The following is a 23,670-nucleotide window of genomic DNA, read 5'->3' on the forward strand; positions in this document are numbered from 1 at the left end:
TGCTGCAGAGGCTGAGGGCAGCCTCGCAGCCCAGCGCTCAACCGCTGTGGCAGCAGGGGAGGCCCTTACCAGGTTTTTTGAAGTTGCTTCAACTGGATGAATTGTGATTACAAGTACTCCAAATATTCCATATTTGTATCCAAATACTCCAATACTATATATAATTTTCAGATTTAACTGGTTTTAATGCAGTTTAAAGTTGTATGACTTCCCCACACAGCAGAATATAATTTACAACATCAGAGATCAGCAGCTACTACCTGTCAATTAACTTACTGATGTTTGACAACAGCTGACATCAGGATCTGTAAAATGAAATATGTCAGTGTCTTTGGTTAGATTGTCTAAAAACAGATTTAGAGACAGGATTTGAATGCAAGTGCTGAGCTTAGGTGTTAACCTTAGGAAGTCCCCATAGGGAAATGAGGAAGAAAAACAGACAGGGAGGAAAAGCACACTGTGCATTATAGCTGAGAGGCCATGGAGACTCTGTCAGCTAGGGATCTGTGTGGGAGACAATGTAGGGAATGCCCCAGAGTTATGCCACTGAGGGGCAAGTTAGGGCAAGAAAAGTGGGTAACTTGTCCCCCAGTCCTATCTTTTATAGGCTGAAGTCTGCCCCTGAGAGCATTTCAGAATTGCCAAGGTAAAACCCTCAGGAGGAGAGGATCTTCGAGTGGGTGGCATTGACACATATGCCCTGGACTCATGAGGACTGAAGAAGCCTGGGTGAGGCCACAACTTCATCTTCCATACTTGGGGCCCAGAGGAGCTCAGCTGTTGTCAGCCTCCAGAAGTAAACTTAGAAGAAGAAAGATTAAGTAGCACTTAACCTGATCCACTGTCTACTTCCCCTCCATCTGGCCAGACAGGTGGCTTGAAACAACAGTTGTCGCCATAAAATTCCTATCTAAAATTTTGATGCAAAAGATGGTAAAACCTGAAAATGAGACATCCGTTGGCTTTGACTATGTGTGTCTGATCTCATTTCCTCCCTGGAAGGCAGAGTGGAGACTAGACATTATTCCTGGTACTTGACAGGAGCAGGCCAGTAGCAAATCTGTATCCAGAAGTAGGGGGTAGAACCCCTAAGCCCAAGGCACAAGGGCACTTGCTTTAAAGCCCAACTATATACAAAATCAAAATATAAGGAGAGCAGTTCATAAATTAAGTTGCTAAAGCAAGTCAGAGGGCATTCATAAAATTAGCTGCCTCAATCAGAGCCAAACTACATACCACTGCAAAGAAATCCCAATTCTTAGTGATGCCATGCAAGAGAGAACTATTTCTCCCTCATGTACAATCCACTGTTCTTCTAAAGCAACATGTTCCTTCTGTCTGAGTTTACACCCCTTATGAGTGCCCTGGATCTGCAGACTCTTCTCATTCTGACAACAGATCGGGAGCACAGAGGATGAAAGATCAAGTGGGAGGATAGCATTGGATAGGGCTGGAAATGGCATTTGTAACTTTCACACACAAACCATTGACAAGAATCTTTTTTTTTTAAAAAAATTTATTTATTTATTTATACAAGCACTGGGTACAGTCAGAAGAAATTTGCTGCAATCTGTACACACTGCAAAAGGGGAGTCTGACTCTTTAGTAAAGAGAGTTGACCTCTCTATCATGCAAGCCAACTCCAGACTGCAAACTAAAAACTAGATGTTACTGAAAGTGAAGCTCAATGAGCTGGGACAAAACTGACTATATGCCAATTCTGATGCCAGCCAGAGACCAGATACCTCTGCCATAGTCATCCCAGCCAGATAGGGTATGACCCAGTGGATTTCAGCACAGGGTTGAATGAAATGTGTGGAAAAGTGGATCAATCAAAGAACAAACATCAACTTTAAACTCAGGTTTTGGGATTTTTTTTTTTCATCCAAAAATGGACTGCCTGGCATAAAATTCAATCCAAATTTGAATCCTACTTAATATCAGCAATAGAAGTTTTCACTGAGCTTGTTCTGCATTCAGTGATAAAAGCAGCACACAATTATTTTCGATTGGACCAATGAGATTGTACTGAGAAGTCTCTGAAGATTGTCTGCTGAGTGCCAGTTGTTAATGAATCCCATTTGTCTTTCTTGATTAAGTCTGCTATTACCCCCGTTTAGTCCTGTCACCAACCCTTTAGCAAGAATTTTCATATCACTGTTTAGATGAGAAATTAGCCTATGAGAGCAGCACTCATCAATCAGAAGGCAGTTTATTTAATACAGTTTACGGTTTATGAGTTCAAAGACTGTAGCCTCATACATTAGAAATGGATCACTGTCCTAGGCAGAGACAATCAGGGGGTTCAGCTCACATGACAGGCATGGAGAAACAACTTTGAATGTGAGCTGCACAGGGAGAGAAGGCCTGCAGTTTCACAAGGCTGCAGCTCAGTGCGGGAGGCTTTCTCTTCTGATTAGGAACTCCCCTTGGTTTAAGCAAGTGTCTCCATTTTAGGTACTTTAACCATGCTATCCTACAATGCTGAGACCTAGAAATCCAAAATGAAACTTTTGAATGGACCTACTTCTTGGTGATAGCAGATCTTTTTTCTTGTTTGCAGTATTTTGATGAGCGTTTTTAGCTTATTTACCTGCACCTTAAAATTATAAACAGCAGGATGTCCTTGCAAACCTAAATGTTGCTAATAGTACTGTAGTTTTCATCAGTGACCACATGTAACTAGCATGGAAAGAAATGCAGCTTTGGCAGCTTTATGTCAGATTTAGATAGCTATGGGATCATGCAAACTGGTCCCCTGGAGGATTTGAGAAAGCCAGGTTGGCAGGATGTGTTGGTTATTTGACTCTATCCAAGAATGTAGTTATTTACAAAATCTATTTTCTATCTTGTAACATTATTTCATTTAGAACTAAAGTGCTAAATTCATTTCAACTATGATTCTTGTTTTCCAAATCACTGCTTTACCAACCAAGAGTATCATTACTATACTTGGTTAAGTTTAGAGAAGCAATAATTGGCATTCACTAGAAGTCATCAACTCCTGTCTACCACTCTATATTGGCCTTAAATCTTAGTAAGAGAATGCCTAGGTAGTGGTTATTAGTCAGAAACACTAGCCTCAGTCAGAGTAAATAAACCTTCCCATTAGTGTCACCCCCTTGCTGACTATTGGGAGACATATAAATCCAACTTTAGTGACCTCTTTGAAATTCCTAATGACCTTGTAAGTTTCACTCTTTATTTCAAAGAATAGGCTTGTTTTCTCCTCAGAATGATTTCTTTATATCTAGATTGGGGTACATATACCAAAGAGTATTCATTGCAGTCATCCATCAAGTATTATTCCAGGCTCATTTTTTAATTGCTTTAGTTATTGTCTCACATAAAGAATATATATTCATTATAAAAATACTTGTAATTCTTAATTTAAAAATGAGTTTATAGGGCCTCCCCTGATGGCATGGTGGGTTGAGCGCAGCACTGAGAAGCTGTCCTTAGCCTCTGCAGCGTGGGTTCGATCCTGGCCAGCCAGCGAGATACCCACATGGGTGGCAGACTTCTCCTGTCTCACCTGCTGCTCCCCTCAGCAGTGCTTTCAGTCTGTCTGCCTGTTCTGTTCCCTGCTCTACCTCTGGTGAAGCCTCTCACCCCCCATACCTCTGGCCTGGACCCCAGTTCTTATATGAATAAATAAATAAATCTTAAAAAAAAATAAGTTAGTTTATACTGCAACTTGTTTGCTTTATTTATGCAACATTTTTTGAGTTTACTCAGAGTCCTTCCTCACAGATAGAGAGAGAGAGAGAGAAAGAGAGAGAGAGAGAGAGAGAGCGTGCGCAAGAAAGAAAGAGAGGGACAGAGCAAGAGCTATTATAAAGAATTCGTTCTTGCAATTATGGAGACAGAGAGTTTCCTGTAAGCTGAAAACCCAGGAAAGTCAATGTTGCAACTTTCAGTTGTGTCCAAAGAACAGTGAACCAGAAACACTAGTGGTGTAAGTCCCAATTCAAGGGTAAGAAAAGACGGATACCCCAGCTCAGTAATCAGAGAGGGAATTCAACCTTTCTCTGCCTTTTTGTTTTATTGAGATCCTCAGTAGAACATGACATGACATAAGATGCTTTGTTTGCTCAGTCTACAACTCTAATGCAAGTCTCATCTAGAGACATTCTCATGACACACCCAGTAATGTTTGTGTGACCATTTGTGTCCCAGTCACTTTGACACATGAAACTAACCTTAACAAACATCTATCACAAGTAGGCTTCCATATCAGTACATTCATATAAATCATATTCTTATTGACTATTAAATGGTTGTATATACTTTACTAAACCATTACTCTATTGAAAGACATTTTGGTAGTATCTGATATTTTTGCTAGAACAAAACAAAAATTGAGTATTTTTAACTTTTTTCTCTTGACCATTTCTGTGCAATTCAGATTTGCTGAATTGAAGGTTATATATTTTTAAACTTTAAGTATATAAAAATTTACACCTCTTAACTTGTCCCACACCGTAAAATTCAATTTCTTGCAAGCTGATGTTCTTATGATTCATCTAACTCATGGTTGACAGGGATTCAGATACAACACAAAACAAAATTTTAAGTAAAAACACCTGCAATAATTCAACTGCTACATATGTCTACCATGCTAAACTATTCTCTAACTGCCTGCAGCTAAAAATAATTTATTTTAGTGTTTCAAGAGATTGGATGATGTTCACAAAAGGTTGGAAAATGCAAAGAAGTAAATCAAAACTACGTACAATTTTGAGCCTACTTATCTATTGTTGTCAGGATAGGTTAAGTTATGCTGCTATAACAAATTAACTGGAACTTCCAATGGCACAATGATTTATTCCATACGTCCATAGTACTTCCCAGGTCAGCAAAGACCTGTGTTCTACATTATCACAGACTAGTAGAGGCTCCTCTTTTAGTTGTGATTTCTGTAACATAGAGTCTCCCTAGTCACTGTAGCAGGGGAAAGTGACTGGAGAACTGTGCATGACTATGTTTAGTTCTGTGTTAGCACCACAAAATAAAGCCAGTCACATAATAGCAAAATTACAGCTCTGAATGCTCCTGGTCATCTGCCCTTCTCTCTAGAACTACTACCTCTGTGCCAGTGATGGATCTTCACTCACTCTGAAGTGGTATATAGGACCTGACTAGGCCTCCATCTTTTCTTGGTTCTGTTCCTATTTTCTCTTGTTCCAACCACTGCTGCCCTCAGTTGGTCAACAGAGGTTTCTAGTTGTTTCCCTATGCAAGAAGTAGTGTACTCCCTCTCTCAATAATTCACAGAAATTTTTCTGCAACAATGATTTCTCTATTATTATCATTATAGAGAAATAAGAGTCTTTCTGCTCAATTCACAGGGTGACTTGGCTAGTAGAAGGTTCCAGCCACAACCAGTCCCAAAGCTTAAGACCTATAGTTGTACTCACAACCCACACTTCCATTATGGTGAGTTCTCTTGTGTCTCTTTATTATCCCTTCCTGCCTCTAACATCAGTTAGCCTGGCTGACTAAACTCCAAGTGAAAAGAAAGGAGCTGTACTCCTGTCCTTTTTCTTTTAAGAAATTCCTCACTAGTATGTAAATCCCCAAAATCAAATAGATGTAAGTAAAAAGGTACTGCTTACCTCCACCCTACATTATTCAAAGACCAAATGTCACTGCCTTTGACTAAGTAAATATATTAAATATATTGTTGGTAATGTATGAAAATGTCTCCCCTTCCCTTCTTTACTCTCACTGAGGTTGATTTCTGCACTTCCATAGAACTTGACCACAGCTGATCCAACATCCTGAAAGCCACCCCTTAGACTGTGATCTTTAGCATCATTATTGTGTGTAAATAAATGCATTTTGAAAAAGTGTTGCTGGTTTTCTGGCTTTATAATTAGAAACAGAATGCTGCAACATTCTAGGCCAAGAAATATAAAATTGATAAAGATCTCGATTGAATAGTTTATTTTTTTTGAAGATTTATTTATTTATTTATACAAGCACTGGGTACAGTCAGAAGTGCGGGAGGGTGAGAGAATTCACCAGAACCAGAGCTGGGAACAGAACAGGCAGATTGACAAAATACACTGCTGTGGGGAGCAGCAGGCAAGGCAGGAGAGGTCTGCGCGCCATGTGGGACCCTCCCCAGCAGCCTGAGATTGAACTGGCGCTGCAGAGGCTGTGGGTAGCTTCGCAGCCCAGCGCTCAACCACTGTGCCACCAGGGGAGGCCCTCAACTGAATTGTTTAAATAGTGATAAGTATTACTTTTCACTTTTAGTATTTATTCAGCTTTATATTTAAAAATTGCACACCCAGCTGATCTCAGATACTATAGTCCATCATATTGACCTGTTTACAATACATTGAGTGATTAATTTTTTAAAAAACTTTCCTAGATAGTTTGATACATTTCAAAGTCAGAGGCAGGTGCAAGAGTCTTGTTCAGATTTGGTCAAATCATTTATGAGCATGTAGAGAAGTTCTATTTATACAAAAGAAATAAAATTGAAACCCTAAATAACAAATAGCAGGTTGGAAAACATGTAGATTTTTCTCCTCATAAGAAATTCCTGGAAATCCCTGTTGTTGGCTAGGTTCTACTACAGATGTTTAGACTTACCACAGAGGCTGTTGAGATAGGATGCCAAAAAATCTGGTGGAAAGAGAAAGTGAGATTTATGCTCAAACATCCAGAGATTCCTCATCACCCAGGATTTTGTATGGTTGCTTTATTTCATTACTTATGTCTCCTGAATATTTACTTAAAAACGAATTCTTGCATAGTATCAGAAGTCTCATTCAGTGATTGGCAACAAAACTCCTAAAAAATATTGTGATTCCTGCCTTCAGGAAGATCATACTTGTTTAGAATTAATCAAGGTGAACAATTAAAAAAATAATAATAAAGTGGGGCCTCCCTGGTGGCACAGGGGTTAAAGACAGCACTATCAAGCTGTCATCAGCCATTGCAGCATGAGTTTGATCCCAAGCCAGGGAGCAAGCCACATGGCGCAGCAGACCTCTCCTGACTCTCCCACAGCTCCCCTCAGCAGTGTTTTCAGTAGATCTGCCTGGTCTGCTCCCCACGCTGTCTGGTGAATCCTCTCACCCCTCTGCACCTCTGACTTACACCCCAGTTCTTGTATGCATAAATAAACAAATCTTTTAAATAAATAAAATAGTAATAAAGTAAGAGGACTAGAGGGTCCAAAAATAAAATCTTGACCTTTTCAATGCTACATCCACAACAGATATTCCTTCAAGCTGTGAATGTTGGTATTGTTCATTATGAGACCATGGCATTGAATATAGGTCAGTGTCAGGATTTGTTGTCACATCAGGAGATAAATGACTTCCTGAACAGGAATCAATGGAGGTAGAATAGATTGTGAAATCTGTCCTGCTGGGATGCTTTTAAGGTCCTGAAACTAGAAAGCAGATAAAACAAGACAGGTTTAGAGACAGGGTAAAGAGTCAGGGATTTCAGACTTCAAATTTGTTGAGAAGTTACGTTAGACAAGGAATATTTTGGATATGGACACTTAACCAAGGCATAAAATCTATTTAATGAGACAGTACTTTTGGCATTATCAGTTTCCTTCTTCTGCCTGTAGCATCTTCCAGTTGCTGCCTAAAGTCAAACTAACAAGATCTGCCCATAAACTTTTCTGTGCCTAAGTAGCCCAGTCCAGGGAAAAGAGCAGCGAACAGAAAATCTGAAGTTATGGGTGCAGATTTTGGTTCTCTTTGCAATTAGTAGCATGGCATCACCAACATCACTTGACATGTTTGGGCTTCAATGTTCTCATCTATAAAATAAGGGTCTCTAAGGCTTTTCCCAGTTCTGCTATTTCCACTAGCCTCTGTAATTCCATTTTATCTTTCTTATCTGTCAACAAAGCATAAAATAATTACCTGCTGGTATTGTGGCATTTTTACTATTTACATTTCCTGAATATTTGATTATAAATGGAAGAGAGAATATTGTAGATTTCTTGTTAGAGTTGTTTGAATATCATTACCAAATCTACAGCTCTTATCAAAGCAAACCATGACAATTGCTCCTAAGCCTTCCTTTTGGAGTCACTCACAAATGAACACATTTTATTTTAATAGAAAACAAGAACATTTTAATTGCCTGAGTTAGGTACTTTTATTTTGTTTTATGTGTGCAGTCAGAACCAGACCCTTGCGGATAATGTTAAAAGATGGATATTCTATTTTTTTCCCTGAGCTTTTTTTCTTTTTTTTGTGTAAATTACAACAATTGCTTGGGGGATTGGGCATTTGGGCAAGCCATAAAATAATCAAAATTTTAATGCTGTTTGGTGGCAGCCTAGGACTCTTTGAATTAGTGGCTAGATTAACCATTCACAGGTATAAACATTCCATTCCTAGCTGGATTTAATAGTCTTGGTCATTTGGGGGAATAAATTCTCTTGGTTGGTTTGAGGGTTTAACAAAATAATTTCTTGAATGTGAGGAAATGACTCCAGCATTCATAACTAGCTTTTCCTAAGGTCTACTGCCACATCTACACTCAGCCAAAATAACAGTTTGAAAGTGAATTGCTTTTTTTAATTGCTTTTTATTCTTTTTTATAAAAGGATTATTCCATCCCTGAATCATTTAGCTGCAATTGTAGAACTGAATATAAATGTTTATATATCTTTCTAATCATAGTCCATTCATACTATAAAATTTTCTATGTATGTGTTAAACCCCACTCTCTAAAGCAAACTGCCTTCAAAAATACCTACAAATCCATGCTATGGTTCATTCCAACAACAAATATCTTAGATTTGTCTTGGTCACTGTTTGGGGGTTTCAAATCAAATCTCAGAAAAGATAGATCCCAGCTCTGTTCTGAATTTGACTTTCTCTCTCTCTCTCTCTCTCTCTCTCTCTCTCTTTCTCTCTGTGTGTGTGTGTGTGTGTGTGTCTCTGTCTGTCTGTCTGTCTCTCTGTCTCTCTGTCTCATCTTAATTACTTTAAATCTGTTCTGTCACTTTAACATTTCAAACTCAACTGTTTTATGACTGTGAAATATTGTCACAACATATTATGCTAATAGACCTAATTAATTCCCAGGGAAACTTTCCTGTGGATTATGGTAGCGTATAGGATAAAGTCACCAATTCTCAATGGTGATCAAATTTTTGTTTTTCAAACTTGGTGTTTACAACTGCTGTTGTATGATTCATTTTCTTATGTCAGAAAGTTAGTGAGCATATTTTAATGGCTACAATGCATTTATATTCTTCATCGCATTGCTAGTTATCAGAGTGTTAGTTATCACCTGCTTAACATGCAGGCACGTATGAGAAATTCAGTAATTAATTATTATGGCTGTCAGTCTGTTTAGACTTCCAGCCACAGAAAGGATGAGTGTTGAGAGAAAATGCTTGGATAGCACCCTATCCACTTAGATTTCCCACCTTAAGGTACTTAAAATGCAGAAAATTTTGGAAAGAGATAGCAGAATGAAGAAGCTACTGATACTTAACTTGAAACTCTTTATAATAATAACTCTTCTCCCCACCACCACACACACACCTTGCAAGTGGAATTCCAACTGTGCCTCTCAATGTTGCCAATTCCTACTGTGCTCCAGTAAAAACATCAAACAGAGCTATGTTCTGCCAAGCTAATGACACTTTAAAAAGAACAAATGCTCCAGTTGGGTCTGAAAGCCAGAGGAAATGGGTAGGATAAATTGTCCCAACAATACAATAAGCTCTAGGGCCTATATAGACTGTACCACTATGTAACCAAAAGCTTATTGGAGTAGGAGTCAGGAAACCCAAGTTTGAATCTGGATTCTGGCATATAATGAATATAATCTTTTTAACTTCAGTTTTCACAATTGGACATAAGAATAATTATCTCAAATGGTTATTAAGGAGCTAATAACCAAAAGTCTAACAATTTATGGCACGAAGTAGGCACTCAGTGCATGTTATTTCTGTCTTTTACAAAAGTCTTTTCAGCTCTTCCACTTCACAGGTGGTTCCTTTCTTTGTGCTTAGTAGAGTTTCTTATGTGCAGATCACATTTGAGCAAATAATCAGACATTTCCTGAAAGCGATAGTCCTTCATTTTACATGACTGTATCTTCTCTTCCTAAAAGTATGTTAATTTCTTTGAGGTCAGGAACCCCATCTTATGCTTTTTCATGCTCTGTCTACCATCTAGCCCCACAATAATATATTGTACTGCATGCCAAAAATACTTGTTGAATTGAATTATATTTTATCTTCTATCTTTTCTCCCCTCTTCCTGCTACTTTTCAACTACTAATTTTTGTATGCATTTTGACCCAGATTAAGTTTAAAATATATATGGCATAGCCTTGTAGGTAGATCTATACCTAAGATTATATAAATGGCATAATTTTAGACAATTGAGCATCACTAAATTAAAACAACAATATATTGACAAGAAAATATATCAATAGCACTGAGTATTAATTATAGCTTATAGGACATCCAAGATCAACATTTTCTCAATAAACTTACTATAAAGTGGTAAACTCAACTTTATTTTTACTAAAAAGATGACTCAGTTTTTCAGGATAGATTAACCCAGAACCTAAAAAGATACTGTGTTCATGTTGTGCCAGTGAGCCTTCACTACTTTATTTAAACAAACAGACCAGTTTGAATGGTGATGATGTGTGATATATTGGGCTAAGATTGTCAAGAAATAAGTGGGCATCATCTTCTCTTTGCCTACCTAGTAGGTGGATGCCAAGGACTCCACAATGCTAAGAAATAGCCAAGTTATATAACAGAGAGTGTCTGCGCCTCTGAATCATCAAATGAAGGAATATTGGTTGATAATCAAGATTATACAATTTGAATAACTAACGTTAATAACTTATTGCGTGAAGTTACTAAAATGTGAATATTTGTTATAGTACTCTCTGCTGCATTAATATACTTATCCAGTCTCTCCTATGCATTTTATATCACCAATTATGTCTTCCTTGATATTTGCTACTTCCTGTAGTGATTGCATTCTCTCTTTAATCCACCCACTTACAATCCTAGATACTTTTTCTTTTTAAGGTTGACATCCTTAGTTCAATGCTTGTGTTCTCCTCCCACCCCATCTCAGGAAATCCCATTATAGCTTTAAGGCATATTATTGATTTCCAAATTTTTCCTCTTGCTAAATTTTAGCCTGGCATAATCAAATGCCTACAGAACTTCTCTTGCTGAGGTCACACTGACATCTCAAAGTTACTTTGTCCAAAACTAAAATCTGCTCTTCCTGGTCCCCTCCCCTACTCCAGGAATACCTCTTACAGCATTTTTAACCTCAGTAAATGGCACCATCAATCTCTCAGATAAAAAGCATTGCAAATCATTCCAGAACACTCTTTCCCCTTCAGTATCCATATTCAGTGTTGTACCAAGTCCGGCACATTTTGCCTTCTAAATAACTTGTGAATTTATTCTGTTATCTCCACCCTGAATAATACTGTTTGGTTCAAATTCCCTTTTTGTTTCACCTGAGCATCTCCAGTACTCAATTGTTAGTGATATGAAACTTGGAATCAGGACCATCTTTGTTAAGTCTTAATTCTGCAATTAGTTCTTAGATGTATGATCTGGGGAAAGTTATCAATTTAAACTCTTTTCTCTCCATCTGTGAAACAGGAATAATACTTTCCAGCTGGTGTTGTTATAAGCAATGAAGGAAATTAAGTATAGAAAGAACTTAAGAGAGTCTAGCACAGAGTAAGGGCATCATAAAATTAGCTCCTTCAATTGAAGACTCAGTGATTCCAAACTGATCTTCACAATTTCCACCCACAATAGGGATAAATTCTCTACCAACAAAGTCTGCCATCTTCTACCTTGCAATGTGGATACAAATGAAGAGTTTGGGTATGAAAAACATTCAGAAGTAGAACTGATAGGAACTGGAAACTAATTAGTGTGATAACTAATAGGAATCTTGTGAGAAATGCCTATAGCAAAGGCTATAAATTAGATAATTTTGCATTTGTGAGTAAATGCATTAAGAAGGCTTTTATTTCTCGTCATCTTCTCTGGGTTGAATCTGCACATTAAAACTCAAGCACTAAATTAGTGATTGTCTAAATTTAACATAAACCATACTCACTACATAATGGCCAAACCATTTGTTTACTTACAGAACTCTCACAACAGCTTAAAAATAGGAAACTCAAATTAACCAAAATTTCCTTCAAAGAGCATAATTTCAGGAAAGCTCTAAGTATAGTACATTTTATTTCTCATTACTATTCTTTCCACACACATCTCATCCCAGTAACATTTTCCTCTCCCTTTTTTATCTCATGCAGGGGGTACCCTATACAGACAATCAGAGCATTTGGAAGAAAAGAAACACATAGGTGATTAGCGTGAAAATAACTGAGGCAGGGTAAACTAGGAATCACTATGTATCTACCACATGCCACACAACAGCATTGTCCTTCACAAATGCTGTCTCATTTAATTCTCAAACAAAATTAAATGCAATTAAATGGAAACAAATAAAACAAAATAAACCCCATGATTTGTACACTACCATGAGAAATATACAATACCTATTTTACATAATAGGCTCTCAGTGTAGCTAAGCCACTTGCCTGAAACCATAAAGAAAAGGTTATTTGTCAGCATTTGAATCTATTTGCATCGGACACCAAAACCCACCTATTATATTTTACATCTTCAAACTATTTTTAAAAAGTCTACAAAACTATGGATTGGATTTCTCTCTTCCTCTTTGGTGTACCTGTGAATAACAAGAAAAGGAAAGGAAAGCAGAGATTGTCACGCTGTCACATTGTTTGCACATGTCTACGTGGAACAGAACCTGTGAAACAGAAAGTTCCTGAAGAAGAAAACAGTCACAGAAGCCAGAGCATGGTGTCCCAGTACGATCATTCTCCAGCACTCATGTCCTTTCCATTTAGTGAAATAAATAGCCACTAGTTTCCTTTCATTTGAGCTTCAGACTCTGGCACGGGAATCCACATTCTTCTATATCCATGCAATAGGGTGAAGGAGTTCTATAAAGCAGCAGAAAACAAATGATTGGTGAATAATTTTTTTTAATCAGATTCTTTCTGAGACACTGATCTCATTATTTGTTCACCAGACGAGCTCCTACTAAATCTATTCACAATTAAAAAAAAAAATTACCCAGCTAGTAGTATTGAACTGTGCCTTAATTAGGGCAGCCAAGAATGTCTTGTATAATTAACTGGGCTTTGTTTATAATTATTTCCTTGTGGTTAGAACTGTTTTCTGCATGTAACTGGGGCAATGCTAATAGTAACGTTAACCTTTGATTTTCATACGAGAGTAACTGAAGGACAGGCAGAAGAAACAAGAGACCTGGGAAAGACCTGGGAAAGCAAAACCAAAGGACATGAAACACAGGATCTCTTTCTAACCCTGTTTTGCCTCGGGATGAACACAGTCTCCCTAACCTCTGATCTAGTCTGAAGTCTAGATGCTGACATCTGGGCTCCTTTATCCTTCTGTCAAGTGAAAGAAACTATTCCTTCACTTTTGCAAAATGGAGTGATGATTTTTCTCATTGAGGTGTGTGTGCTGGGTTTGCCTCTCTAGGTTCTCTCTCCAGGACCCTGTTCTGTGTCCCATTGGAGGACAGCAACATCCTTGGAGTATTCACCAAGTTTGGCAACAGATCCTGAAGGAGTAAGGAAAGAAGGGAGGAAGGGAGAAAAGGAAAGAGTGAAGAAAACGATGCCTCAGTGTTTATTCCCCTGGCTCCTTCCCTGCAGAGTTATCTTGGGCAGACTGCATCCAATGCCAAAGTCAGGTGTCTTAGCTCCTATAAAGAGCCCTCTCTAAAAAGTCACCTTTGTCTATGGACTCTGGTAATGACTCTCTCCTTTTATCATTTAATTACAAGTTTGATGGGTCTCCCTGGTGGTACAGGGGTTAAACAAAGCGCTATGGAGCTATCACCAGCCACTACAGCAGGATTTCAATCCCCAGCCAGCCAGGGAGCAACCCACATGATGCAGCAGACCTCTTCTATTGCCCCGCTGCTCCCCTCAGCAGTGTATTTCAGTACATCTGCCTGTTCTGCTCCCCACTCTCCCCGGTGAATCCTTCACCCCCTGCACTTCTGGCTTACACACCAGTTCTTTTTTTTTTTTAATTTTAGCTAAGATTTTTTTTAAAGATTTATTTATATAAGAATTGGGGTACAGGGCAGATGCGCGGGAGGGTGAGAAGATTCACCAGAGACAGAATGGGGAGCAGAACAGGCAGACTGATGAAATACACTGCTGAGGGGAGCAGCAGGTGAGAGAGGAGAAGTCTGCCTCTCCATGTGGGTTTCTCCCTTGCCTGCCGGGGATCAAACTCATGGACTGCTTCATAGTGCAGTGCTTAACCACCTGCTCCACCAGGGAGGCCCTATACCCCAGTTCTTTTATGCATTAATATATAAATCTTTTTTAAAAAAATAGTTACAAGTTTGGTAACAAAGCATTGTTGATTTTTTTTTTTGAGGTATTATACTCTCTCTTGTGGTTATTCTACATCCTAGCAAATGTAAATAGTGTCTAGTAAACTATCTTCAGATTATCATAATTTGAGTAACCTCTATTTCTGGCTAGCAAAACTGACACATCCTGGATAAGTAACACCCTGCACACCTACCCTCTTAATGTTTGATAAAATAGGAATGAGTTGAAAAGAATTTGGAAATTTCCAGAATGAGTAATTCATCAATAGTATTCAACCTAATAGAGTGTGGCTGGTGAACTTAGAGGTTCTAGGTCATGCTGAATAACAATAGGAATTTTATAGATACTGACATTGTAGGAATTTTTCTTACAAATCTTGCTAATTGTGTTTGATGTGATATTAGCATACAAATCTAAAAGCTCTATAAATTCTTATCACATTCCTTCTGCTTGATGTTTCAGATACACTCTCTTAGAAAAAGATATCTAGGAAAAGAAATAGAATAAAAATAAGGTTAACTGAATTCTATTAAGTGCACCACTTTCTGACTCAGTGGGGTGTGGGGCAACTTGTTAGGTACTAAGATTCTTTCAGGTACCTCATAACCCACTTGGGGAGACAGATTGCTATAGAATATAAAAAAAGAATAAAATTAGTTTTTTCTTTGAGCAATAAAAATAGTCTTAAATGACTTACTGGACAAGATAACCATAAAGGTAAATCTGGAGGAGTTCCATAGGTGGATCAAGTAAGGGATCAAGAATAACAATCTTAAAGACAATGAGCGGTTAAAAAAAAATGGAATTGTGTGTAGTTTGTTTTACAGCAAAAGACAGAATTTTGTTACACAGTAAAAGATGGGCTAATTATTGAGATTCAATAAAACGTAAGGATCAGTAGAGACAATATCTATGGGTGAAATTAGAAAGCTCAAAGATGGCAAATTAATGTTTTAACAAACCAAAACATCTTCATAAAGTCTTCAAAAGGATTTGGACTTTATTCTATAAAAAGTGATGAGTTTGTGTGGTTATTTCTAATGAAGAGTTTTACGACAAACTTAAATACAAAATTTGGTTTTGCATTTAATATAAAACATAATTTCAGTGGGAGCACAAAGGGGGATCAAGAAAACAATTAGAAATCTAATTAAGTAGTCATATAAACTTAGGCCAAATCAAAGTCAGTTATTTAAAGGAACTAAATAAATTGGCAAACATCTAGAAGACTAACCAATGGGAAGTGGGCGAAGTCACAATCACCCATGCCAGTAATGAAAGAGAGGACAGAACTAAAATTTTCCTATAGATGTTAAATATTCAAAGAGTATACTAAAAATTTTTGTCCAGAAATTTGGTAATTAATGTAAAATGGAGAACTACTTAAAAAACAATTTATAAAACGGATGCGAGAAGAAATAGAAAATCTCAATCATTTCATTCTGTTAAAGAAATTGACTTCATATTTGTAGATCTTCCCACAATAAACCCTTAAGTCAAGATAACTTTACTGGTGAACATAGACAGTAAAAACTTCATAAATAAACCATTAAAGTTACTAAATAAAATTAGTAGCATCGTATATAAACACTCCTTGTATTTCTGTGCACTAGCCCTCGAAAAAGAAAAATTTACTGCTACTATTAAAAATTGCATTAAACACTACATTTACAGAAATAATTATAACAATATTATGTAAGGCCTCATATAAAAATATTATTGAAATAAGTTGAAGAAAATCTTAATAAATAATGAGACATACCTATGTTGTACATATGGCAGTTCTCCTCGCATTGATTCAGTGCAACCCTAACTTAATTTGTAGCACACTTTTGTGTTTGAAATTGAGGGGGAAATATCCAAAAGAATTCTAAAATTTACATGGAAGTTCCAGTGGCAAACAGAATCAAAGTTATCTTGAAACAAAAAGATAATAACATTACAATGATTAAAATAATTTGGTATATAGACAAAGCCAGTCAATTATTAATTAGTCCAAAGAAACAAAATTGAATCTAGAAACAAATCACAAATCTACAGTCCCTTAAAATATGGTGAGGGTTATATGCAATCCAGTAGATTAAAAACATTCTTCATAATAAATTTATAAGGTCAATTATATATTTCTAAGAAGAAAATATTTATCTTAACTTTTTTTTTTATAACCAAAACCAAAAGTCAATAGCAGGTCCCTGCGGATATAAATGGAATGCTGAAATATAAATACTTCTAGAAAATAATAGTAGACATTTTTGTGACTTTGGGCTAGGCAATGATTTCTTAAATAGAACATAAAAAATGCCAACCTAAAAGGAAAAAATTGATATTGAGCTACATTTAAATTAATAACTTCCATTTATCTAATATACCACTTAGAGTATGAAAATTCAAATCCAAGAATAAGAGAAGGTATTTCCAAAACACATATTCAACAAGAACTTGTACCTGGAATATGTAAAGAGCTGGTACTTATAAAGAAACTACAGGCAACTCAGAAAAAAATGGGGAAATCATTACCAAAAGGATACACAACAGTAATAAATGCATTAAAAGACCATGTAAATTAAAATAACTAGATGCTTTTCTATACTCAGTAGACCAGCTCAAACAAAAAGGACTCACTTGTTCAAGATTTGGAGGAAGTGGAACTCTCATGAATGGTTTTGGGTGTGTGAACTGGCACAACCATTTTAGAAACGTACATGAACTGGAGTTGATCAGATAGATAGATGATAGATAGATAGATAGATAGATAGATAGATAGATAGATAGATAACTTGTAATTCAATAATTCTATTCTTAGTGATTTACCCATAAAAATTACATGCATATGTACATGAAAAGTCATAGAACAAAATATTCATAGTAGCACTATTTATATCAGTCAAACCTGAATATACTCAAGTATCCTTAGACAGAGAATGGATTAATTGTAGAATAATCAGACAATAAGATAGGAAAAAGCAATGAAAATAAATGAAATACAGTTTTATGGCTGATATGAATAAATTTCTCAAGAGTAGGATTGAGCAAAGAAGATAGACACCAAAGAGAACAATGCATTATTCTATTATATGAAGTTTTTAAAGTAGGAAAAACTTATCTCTGGTAATGAAAAAAAAAGACAGTATTTTCTTTTGGAGCAAAGATTGGAGAAGGAGATGTGGTTACTATTATATCCTAACCACTGTGGTAGTCACAGATTGTTTCATAATTTGGGTAGTTTTTCATGAATTTATTCATATTGTGAAAATTTGTTACACTGTGAGCTCATGATTCAGTCACTTTATTGTATGTATGGGATACTTCAGTAAAATATGTTTATTAAACAGAGGAATGGATTAATCAATCAATAGGTAAATAAGAATTAACTCAGAGAAAGTTGTAACTACAGTAAGTGCTATCATGAAATCAAGAGGATTTCATAAATGAGCAGAAGTTTAACAGTGCTAATTTCTGACAAGTTAAAGGGAAGAATCTTTCAAAGGACATGTATCAATGTATTGAAGAGGACATAGCCTTCCACTGGATATTGCATCAATTTTCGGGGGTTCCGATTTAGAGTGGGGTGGTCTCATTTTCATACACTGTTGGCTGCTTTGAATAAGGGACAAAGATTGTGTTAGAATTTTCTTTTTTTTTAAGAGTTATTTATACATACAAGAACTGGCATACAGGCCAGAGGTGTGGGGGGTGAGAGGATTTACCAGAGACACAGTGGGGAACAGAACAGGTGGAATGGGGCTGAAATACACTGTTGAGGGGAACAGCGGGTGAGTCAGGAGAGGTCTGCTGCGCCATGTGGGTAGCTCCCTGGCCGGGGATCAGACTCATGCTGCAGTGGCTGGGGTCAGCCTCATAGGCTGCATCCCAACACCTTGAGCCAACAGGGAGGCCCCTTGTGAGTTTTTAAATGGAATTTTTAAAAACTCTTGTGAGTTTTTAAATGGAATTAACCAATAAATTTAATCTCATAGTTAACTGTTCTTTTACATAGACATATACCCAAAAAGATGTGGATCAAAATGTATCTAATATACTTTATAGTTCTGGTAGATGAAATGATCTTTGATTTCTTATTTTATGTGCATTCAAAAAGTAATAAAAGGAATGTTGCGTTACATGCAACTCAACACAGGCAAATCAGGTTGTTCAACTTTAGCTTCTTTATTCATATGAGTAAAATGTTAACCTAACTTTATACTCAACTGAGCAAATCTAAGCCCATTACCAGTTAAGGTAATAGTTTTTCTTTTAGCTTGTTTCATGAAAATCCTTTGTATGAGACTTAAAACTACAATGTTATTTAAGCACTGAATCTATCTAAAGTTTTGTTCATGCAACAAATATGTAATGGAGTAGCCACCACATGCCCTAACAACCTAAAGCACATTAACTGGCTTTTTTACCCTCTTGAAAATGTATAGAAAACTTTGAGCAACACTTACTTTATACTGTGTTCTTTATCCTATAACTACTTTGCCTTCACAAACCCTACATTCTTTTGAAAATAAGAGGGTGGGTGGAGTGAATTCTTATTGCAGGATCTCTATATATCTATTATTCATAAGTACTCAGCACTTTGAAACTAAACCACTGCATGGGTAAAAACTGTATTTAATTCTATTTTGAAAAGACCTCCTCTTTAAATGTAGGGATAATTATATTTTTGATATCAACAACTGATGGTCAATGATGAACAAAGCATTATGGTGCAATTTTATTCACTAGTATATAGAGTAAAAATTTTAAAAGTTTGGTCTCTGATGTCACACAAATATGAAGTGGAGTCTCAGTGTCATCACATAGTTATGTGACCTGGTGCAAATTACTTAGCATCTCAAAATCTCAAGGTGTTTTTTTATCCTATGCTGAATGGTAATAATGACCAAATTAAACAGTTGTTAAGTGAAAGTCACAGAAATGGGTTTAAAAAACTTTTAGCAAAGTGTCCAGAATAAGTACTATGTAAATGGAGACTCTTAATAAGATTTTAAAATTTGTCTTCATATACATGAAATGTTAATATTTCTTTCCTAAAATTATCCATGTATCAAATTATTATATGTAAAGAATCAAAATCAAGCTCAAGAATCCATTTCCAGACACAAGTGACTGATAAAATTTAACAACTACCCAAATAAGAAAAATATAAATATTAAAGTAGAACTTATGAGGCAACATCCATGACTAATCCTAGACCAAACCAAACCAAACCAAACAAGGAGTCTTACATAGTGGTCAAAATACGTGAAAAAGTAATGCAGATGAATCTCAGTTGCTTTTCATCTTTACTTCTTTCACTATGATGAGAGCTCATGAGTTCTAATCATTTGCTGACAGTTTTTCAATAGGAAAGAGATATAATGAAAGCATAAAGAAAAAGGAATGTGTTATAGAACTGAATCCCATTTAACCCAACCCAAGCTTAACCCAATCTACCCCTATATTGACAGCAATGGCAGCCCCACCAGTTTTGTAATCAATTTTACTTCCTGTCCAGGCCTCTTGGTCCCTAAATAATGTCCATTGTCCAAAAAATGTCAGTTTTTTTGTGGTACTAGGTGGTATTTCCTCCACTACATCTGGAGCAGAAATTGAGTGCAATAAAAGAGGTAGTCTCTTGGTAGAGAAGTTGAAGTGCAGACCATGCTCGTTTGACTTATTCTGTGTTCTCTCATTTCTTGCATCAATTTTTTTAATTTTATTTTACAGCAATAGTCACAGAAAGACTATTACAGCTATTGTTCCTTTAGATTCATATCCAAATTACTTTTAAGTGTTCATTTTAGATTTTACTGATGTTCTTCGGAAAAGAAATAGTCAGGGGATGTTTTCTGTATTTAAAAGAAATTGATTCACATACAATGGAATAACTTTTCTCCACGAATATGCAACATTTGAAAAAAAAATAGCTAAGAAAATTAAATGTAATCTATTTTGTTGCCAAATGGGATTTGATGTAAAACTGAATCAAATGGTTTGCAGGTGAAAAATGGGCCACATTTAAATATATATAACATTGAGAAATTCACTTTATTGTCCAGGCAACAGTATTGACAAAAAAAAGAAAAAAGAAAAGGGACTTTGGTCAGAAATTTGCTGGCACTGGCCATGACCCATACATGAAAGCACAAGAAAAGCTATTGTTCATGATAAATCTCTGCTCTTTGCTTTGTAACTTCTGTTTATTCTGTTCTGTGCTCTTTTTCATGTCATAGCAAAACAAATTGGAAATTAGAGTAACCATTTAATGATATATTATTTTAAATAACAATTTAAAAAAAAAAAACTGTTCTACTGTTTCTCTAATGTGACTGATCTAGCAGGTGTTTTGTCATTATGAAAACATAGTCAAATAGAATAGATTGTAATAGTTGACTGGCAAGTTAGTAATCTTTTAATAAGCACTCTCCTGATCTTGATTAGTGTTTTAATAAACTACTACCCAGATGATTGGGACCAAACCATTCACTCAATTCAGATATTGGGTGCCTTGGTGTTCCAAGCATTGTACAACAGGGTGACAACTTGGCATGAAGTTTTTTAAAAGAAAAAACTATCTTTTCTACCTTGGTATCCTTGGTACTGTTAGATAGAGAAATTGTTACAGAGCAGGATCTCCCTATAAAGGGGAGGTTCCATGTTCCCTGCCCCACCCAAGGGAGGTGGTAACTGAGTGGCAAAGGGACTGGCAGAGGAGATGTGTAGGAGACACATGGAGCAGATGCATGTGAAGGCGGGTGTGTTTGCTTCTCAGCTTTGGACTTGCACCAGGGACTTGGGGGACATGGAAGGAAACGTGGAGTTGAGACATGTGCGAGAGGCCCAAGGGGAAGCTGATGATGGCAGCCTTTATCTTGATTTGGTTTTGATTTTGCTCTTTTTCTTCCAAACTTGCCTGGTCCCTTCTGCCTTTTCCTGTGGGCCCTCACCAGAAGGTAACTTGGATTTGTGGCAAGCTTCTGGGCCTTAACTGTTCTGCTCTGGGCCAACCCTCTGGCTGGGCATTTACCCACAAGTGGATGGACAGCTTTGTGTGTTTCATTGGGAAACTATTTTCTTTTATTGGAAAACGATTATCCATTCTTCTCTTTTCTATCTATGCACATTAATTTATTAAAGTTATTTCACACTGATGGTTTGCTTTGTCTTTATGCAACAGATGGCAGAGCCTACTTTAGAGCCATGTGAATTTGAGGGTCCCAGGGTATCCTTCATTTCTCCACACTAACAGTACCTTGCACATAGCCTCATACTAGCACTGAGTAATGATTTGTCATTATTGCTTTCATAATTACTCTTGCTGTTACGGCTGCTGCTAATGATGACATGTGAAATAAGAAACAATGGAATTCATCAAATCTCAATATATTCATGTAATTTAGGAGACTTTGTCTCTAAATGGAGTTCCATGTCCCAGTAGCCAAGGAAAAATCAAATAAAGAAAATCCTTCAGATGGCAATGCTTCACTGGGAAGAGACTACATCATTTTTTTAAGTTAAAATTATTAGCCTCACATTCTGGAAATTCTGCCTTATTCATTATATCAAATAACTTCTGGTCTTTTTAATCACTGCTAAAATGCTAACAGTTCTTTTTAATGCCTAGTCAATAAGCAGATTAAAACATAAATGCCACTAAATATGCTTTAAATATCAGCTCCATTGAAATTTTTCTAAGTTCTGTATCCTCTTAAAATAATCCCCATTCAAAATTGAGAGGAAATGTCACCCATATGAGTTTCTTCAGAATTTAAGCTCTGATTATACAAGGAATTATGTACTATAGCTTTGGAAATCGGATAATTAAAGAAGTACCAGACTCTTTGTTGATGACTTTTTAAGCCTAGAAAGTTTTTATCAATGCTACAGTAAAATTTCATTTTTAAGTAATATTGCGCATGCTCTGTACATTTCTAATCCCAATTAAAGCTAGCTGCCATAAGAGGGAACTGTGCAGAAAAAATAAAGATATACAATTACACCAGACAAGCCAAGACCTTGGTTGTAGAAGTGCACAAAAGACATGTTCTTTGATCAGGTCTTACTAGGGAAAGGAAGAGAACTATAAAATTATAAAGAAATAACTAACTTTCAAGGAAATAATGGTCCACTAGAGAAATTGAATTGGTTCAATGTGAACTGATTGACTCAACTATCCCTTTAGTCTCCATTTCAAATGAAAACAGAAAGACTTCCATAGGACCTCAGAATAAATCTGACTCTTCCTTGGGTGAATATAGAAAAAAGTGACCCAAATATATGTTCAGATTTGTTGCAGGGAAAGGGAGATTTGGCACAATTTTTTCTATTATCAGAGTTCTTATGAGTACTTTTGCTACAAGACTCCCCCCTTGTCCTCTTAGCAGTCTAATCACAATATTTACTTCTAGTAACCAAGGACTGTATTACAAGTTCCTAAAATATACACTTTAGTAAGGTCTTTCAAATGTTGCATAATTAACTTCAGTTTAAAATTCAACCCATTGATATTTGCCAACATTTGCATGTTACAAATATGTAGCAAATACACATTTTTTAGTAACTTCCTCTATTAAGGAGACATATGGTCTACACATTAGCCTATTGAAACCCTAGAATCCAACCCTAATATTTAGAATAACCCACATCACTTTCTTTCTGAGCCGATGCTATTTTTTTTCCTCTCCTACTATTCAAATGCAGAAACTCATTTATCATTTCTTCCATTAAATTGGTGAAGAGATTTCTCATCAATTAGTACAGATCACAGTCTCCAGGGTTGGCGGTCCCCAGAGATCATCTATTCTTTCATTTTGCAAATGAAGAAACTGAGCCACAGGCAAAATGAGAGTCTTGCTTTCCTTCACACAGTTAAGTCAGTGTCAGAACTTAGAAGGCTTGTAGAAAATCTCAAGATGCGTTAAGAGAGAAACATTCATCCTCAGAGGGCTTCTTAGAAGAAGACAAAACTTTATTGGAGTAGCAGCCTGGGAAAGCCCACGTAAGTGGGCAAGGAAGAGCAGAAATCCACCCCAGAGCCACTAGTCATGCTGTTTTCCGAGGACAGGACGTGGGCTGCCCCAAATGGGCACCTTTTGCTTAACTTGCCCCAAGGCACCCTATGGTCTGGCAGTACCCCACCCCCCATCAATATTAAAGGATCTTTTGGCACAGTTTCATTGAAAAGATAAGAGTGGGCTTTAGAAGTCTCTT

Source organism: Talpa europaea (genome assembly GCF_964194135.1).
Source record: "Talpa europaea genome assembly, chromosome: 9".
In the NCBI taxonomy this organism is placed as follows: domain Eukaryota; kingdom Metazoa; phylum Chordata; class Mammalia; order Eulipotyphla; family Talpidae; genus Talpa; species Talpa europaea.